Genomic DNA, 5,956 nt, shown 5'->3' with positions numbered 1-5,956 from the left:
TTATATTTGTTATTCTCGTGGTGTTTTGCCTGATGCTTGGTCCGTTTCTGTGTGTGTTGCGTTTCGGTGTTGTGTCGTTCTTCTCCTCCTATATTTAATGCGTTTCCCTTGGTTTTGGTTTGTTACCCCGATTTAGTGTTTTATCCATGGATTTATGAGTTTTGAACAGCGGTATACTACTGTTGCCTTTATTTGGCATAGTACGGTCAACATAAAATAGGTGGTCCATGCTGTTTGACTATGTGAAATATAATTTATTGAAAATTAACCATTACACTAGTTGTAATTTTCTTCTTTTAGTGCAAGGCTTTATTGTTTAAATGATTAACAAATGTAATGTTTAAGCACAATGTTTCTTTCAATGAGTACAAACTTACGGAAAATCTAGTGTTTAATGAATAAATATAGATATATGACTTTGCAAAGTTTCGGCGGATTGCTAGCAGATGGTTGGATACATAAGTACGAAACAGCATATAACTTAACATACAATATTGTTTTAAAACTATCGTATATACAGGTTACCGCTATAGAGTTAAAACTTATTTCTTTTTACTATATGATACAATTCATATCCAAAGCAGAGTTTTTATGATTTTTTTGCAATCGGAATAAGTGTCTGACTTAATGTAAAATTTGAAAAATCTGTTTTTGCTGTGTAACACATTTGTTTTTCGTTTATTTTTTTCTACGTAAATAAGGCCGATAGTTTTCATGTTAGAATTGTTTAACATTTGTTATTTCTAAGGAATTGTATAGCTGACTCTGCGTTATGGGCTTTGCTTGTTGTTGAAGACCCTACGGTAAACTACATTTGTTTATGTCTGAGTCATTTGGTCTCTTGTGAAGAGTTAAAATTGAGAATGGAAATAAGGAATGTGTCAAAGAGACAACAACCAGACCATTTAGCAGACAACAGCCAAAAGCCACAATAGGTCTCCAATGCACCCAGAGGCGTCCTTCATATGGCCCCTACAAAAATATGTATATTAGTTCAGTGATAATGAACGCCATACTAAATTCCGAATTATACACAAGAAACTAAAATAAAAATTCATACAAAACTAACAAAGGCTAGAGGCTCCTGACTTGGAACAGGCGCAAAATGCGGCGGGATTAAACATATTTTGTGAGATCTCAACAATCCCCTATACCTCTAGCCAATGTAGACAAACCCAAACGTACGACAGTACGCACAGTACAACTCAGTTTAAGTGAAGTCCGAGTCCGATGTCAGAATAGGTAACAAAACAAATGACAATAATACATAAATAACACAAGACTACTAGCTGTTACTAACATGACAGCTGCTGATCTCAATTAAACTGATTGAAAGATTATGTCTTCATTATATGAATATCAAGCACAATCCCTGCCGTTAGGGGTTTAGTATTATACCATCATAAAATATATTAGAAGATACACAATAGTATTGTTGTACACAACAGTATGTTTATATCTAGTCAGATACGGTATATATCATAAATGGCATAATGAAAACGACTTCTTTAAAGTAATGTTACCACATATGTATATAGATAAAACAAGTACGAATAGATACGGAATAATTAGTTTTTGTAACTTCCTTTAACTTGTTTAAAAGAGGGACGAAAGATACCAAAGGGACAGTCAATTTAATCTAATTTAATTTAAATTTAAAATCGGGTTTAAACAACTTGTTTATATCCTCCATTTGTCGTCGATTACAATGACAGGAAAGTACAAATGTTAACATCTGCAAATAGTACAAAGTTTCAAAATCTATGTGATGGGTATTATATTACAAAATCTCAAAATAATTTCATTGTAACAGATTTGTGCAGAGATATATAATATGTGCTATAAACGATACATTTAAGTTTAATTCGAGAATATTCAAAACGGTTAAGACATGAAAGTTTTTTTAACCAATGAGACGGATATATCGACCATCCTTTTTCCAAATACAATATCCATCGTGGTTGGATTTATATGTGCAATAATTGGAAATGTTACCGTCCTGTATATTCAGTGGGTGAAGCTAAAATCCTTTAACAGTTTCCGACTATTCATACCGTATATTGCGCTGTCAGATTTGTGTTCTAGCATCGTCTGCTCGGCATTTTCAATATACAATAATTACCATTGGCAGACATGGGACAACCTAGTTCTCTGTAAGGTCGGATGGTTTTTTGTATGTCTTATGCAATGGATATCAGTCTCATTTCTTCTTGTTATAGCATTTCAGAGATATCGGAAAATTTGTCTCCCATATCATATAATCACGCCATGCATGAAAACAGGAATTTTTGTGGGCATTTTTATCGTTGTTCTTTTTGAACCTGTGTCTATATCTCTATTTGCCGGATTATCAGAACTAGAAACAAGGAATAACACACAATTATCAAATCTTTCACATTCAAATGAAGGAACAAGGAGTAACTATCAATGTCGTCTGTTTGTGTATTATGAAGAAGGCCATTTACTTTTCACTTATATTGACAATAGCATTCGTTCTATACTTATAATTACTGTTGTTTTCCTGTATTTAAAATGTGGATTTAAGATACACAAACTGTCAAAAAACATGAAAAGATCGTTTTCAAAAAAAGGATCAAGAATTAAAACAAATACCAATGGAAATACCAGTTTTCCTCGTGAGTTAGTAGATGATATAAGAAGCACACTTTCTACAAAACCAGAGTTCATCCACACCCTTTCGACATCTGTCCTGTCTTTTCTGAGTTTGTCGCATTCAACAAACGATGTAAGGGAACCAGACTCGACAAAAGGAAAGTCGATGACAAATGTAAAGTGTCAGAAATACCGTAATATTAACCTTATGTTCGCATTTATGACATTTGTTGTTGTAATCGCATACACACCAAGACTTGTTATTATTTTCTTAGACAATTCTGACATAGATTTTCTGAATAACATTTCCGGAAGTAGTTTTCTGTTGTTGATGTCGTTGTACAGGTTATATATGATAACCTATTTTGTAAACCCAATCGTTTATAGTGTTATGGATACGAAATTCAGGAACGAGGTGAAAATACTGGTACGCTGTATTTGCTGTAACATTTTTAAAATATGTTCAAGATGAACAACATGAATATAAAACAGTTTTGAGAAGTAAGAAAGAGAAACTGATACTTCATCTTATTTATTTTTTTTGCTTTAAAGAAAAAGAAAAATACTGAAACCAGTGTAAACTGCAAAACGGAAAGTCACTTATCAAATGGCTAAAAATCAAAAGCTCAAACACATCAACTTAATGGATAACAACTACCATATTTTTGAACTGGTTTCTTATTCTTGTATTTTATTTATGTATGTTAAATCCACCCATAAAGAATTGAAAGATTTTAAATAAAGGCAATAGTAGTATACCGCTGTTCAAAACTCGTAAATCGATGGACAAAACACAAAATCGGGGTAACAAACTAAAACTGAGGAAAACGCATTAAATATAAAGACGACCATGTGTCTAAATGAAATCTTAAACTGAAACAAACTGAAATGAAATTCACATGTAGATGTTCATAACGCTTCTATATACTAAAAAGCATTTCGATAACATCCATAACTAATACTAGGTTCAAAGTCAGAGTGACCATGTTTTCACTTCTAGGTTCGTATTTTATATGAATTTTGAATAATTTACGATACATTTGATAAAGAACAAAATATAACAACGGACCACATGTGGTCAAACAATATTTCTTTGTCAATATTCCATAACGGCGTAGGTTAAGTCATTACTCATTCGAGTATTAAAAGAAGAATATTATAAAAACAATTGAACAATGGTCATTTAAGAGTTGTTATGACATCGTTGAAAGATGGATTTCAAATGTTCAACGAATTCAACGTCCATCAAATTATAAAGTATCGGATTTGTAATATACGTTACGACATACAATCGTCTTAAGAGTTGATAGAACGATCTTGTAGAGTCCTCCATATTTAACACCCAAGACGGTATAAAAATGGCAATCATATTCAAAACAATTTCCGGTATATAACCTATAACCATACTTATCATGATTAGGACTAAAACAGTATTAATCATTTTGTATTTATGGGATCTTCTTGCCGCCGCCATTTTTGTTTTCTTTTGCTTTCCATTGTAATCATTTGTATTGAAAGTCGATTCATCCACGTCACTGTGAAAGCTGTAACTTTGATTGTTTCTTCCATTTGTCGATAATTCGTGTATGTTAACTGCACTGGCAAATCTATTCACCTTTTCTACTTTTACATTAGAAATGTCCTCTACTGAAAACGACCTTTTTGATATCCGATTATTACTGCTAAACGATTCTTCATTGATTGTTGCAGTTACTTGTGAACCGTCATTGAAATTTAGCGATGATGAAGTAAACTCTACTTTATGTTTTTTCAGAAAATCATTTTTGTACGTAACGTTTTTTATTGGTTTTCTTTCCTTGTATGGTTTGCCAAGTTCTAAGTTTGATTTGGCGAAGGTCATGGTATCTTTTGATATTTCATCGCACTTAAGAATGATTCCAAAGGACTTTCCTACCGTGTAATAGTATAAATCGTTCTTTTTCCTTTTTCTTTTCGTTTTCTTAGCTGATAGAGGTGTTTTGGCAGATCGAGATTTGTTCTTCTTAGTTATGTATTTTAAAACCTTGTCCGATCTTTTAAAAATAGCGAATATACACAATATGTAAATTAATAATATTGCAACAATCACCAAAAGCATCATAAAGTTGTCGAAAATAATAAAAATCACTGATAATTTCTTCTTTTTGGAACTGTGAGTACACTCAAAAGTTGTCAAACCAGACCTTTTGTCTGGGATTCTAGAGATGTCGGATATAATAATTTCCGGGAACGATTTTATAATTAAAATTGTAAAACATCCAATCAGAACAAAGATTTTAATAGTTTTACTGAATCCATGTTTCAAAAAATGACATATTTTTAAATACCTCTGAACTGCAACAAATAAAACAAAAAGTGCAGAAATACACTGTGTTACTTTTATAGCAAAGGTACTCATTTTACAAAACAGTGGATGTTTCCATAAAACTACGTTGATATTTAAATATATGAAAATTATTCCCGATATTAAAGTTGAGATCATATCCAGTAAGGCTAGGTACGGTATATATTTACGTAAGTCTGTTGTTTCACTCATTTTTGTCCAACGGATCCACATAACTGTTATGTTTAATAACAATGAAACCGTCGTGATCAGAACCATCAAAAAGATGTTTGGCAACAGTGCCTGAATGTTTTCAGCATTTAACTCAGACAGTGACACATTATTCGCGATTGTACTCTTTTCCATGAAGAGCAAATGTCTTTAACGCATAAGCGTTTACTTTCTATGATAAAGTCATTACAGGAACCTTTTTATATAGGTTCTAATGTCCTTCGCATTAACATGATTTACATCGGTTTTACAATGAAAATTGACCATATATTTTCTGACAAATGAATTTTACTCATCCGGGACAATTACAATTATGATTTCATAGTACTTCATGTGAATATCCGTCAAGTGCTAGCTACATACACAAACTTCCTATTTTTATTTAAATTCGTTTTACTGGTTAGTTAAAAAATAATTATGTTTAGTTTTTAACAAATATAAAAAAAATAGGAAGATGTGGTATGACTGTCAATGACACAACTCTCCAAAGAGGGAACAATGATGAAAAACCTAACAACTATAGTTCACCGTACGGCCCTCAACAATGAACAAAGCCTATATCGCATAGTCAGCTATAAAGGCCCCGAAATGACAAATTGAATGTAAAACAATTCTAACGAGAAAACTAACTGTCTTATTTATGTACAAAAAGTGAACGAAAAAATAATATGTAACACATAAACAAACGACAACCACTGAATTACAGGTTCCTAACTTGGAACAGGCACAAACGTAAATAATTTGAAGGGGTTAAACATGATAGCGGGATCCAATAGAATGCCATGACAG

Source organism: Mytilus trossulus, chromosome 11, assembly GCF_036588685.1.
Source record: "Mytilus trossulus isolate FHL-02 chromosome 11, PNRI_Mtr1.1.1.hap1, whole genome shotgun sequence".
Classification (NCBI taxonomy): Eukaryota; Metazoa; Mollusca; class Bivalvia; order Mytilida; family Mytilidae; genus Mytilus; species Mytilus trossulus.
Note: the sequence above shows the minus strand (reverse complement) of the source record.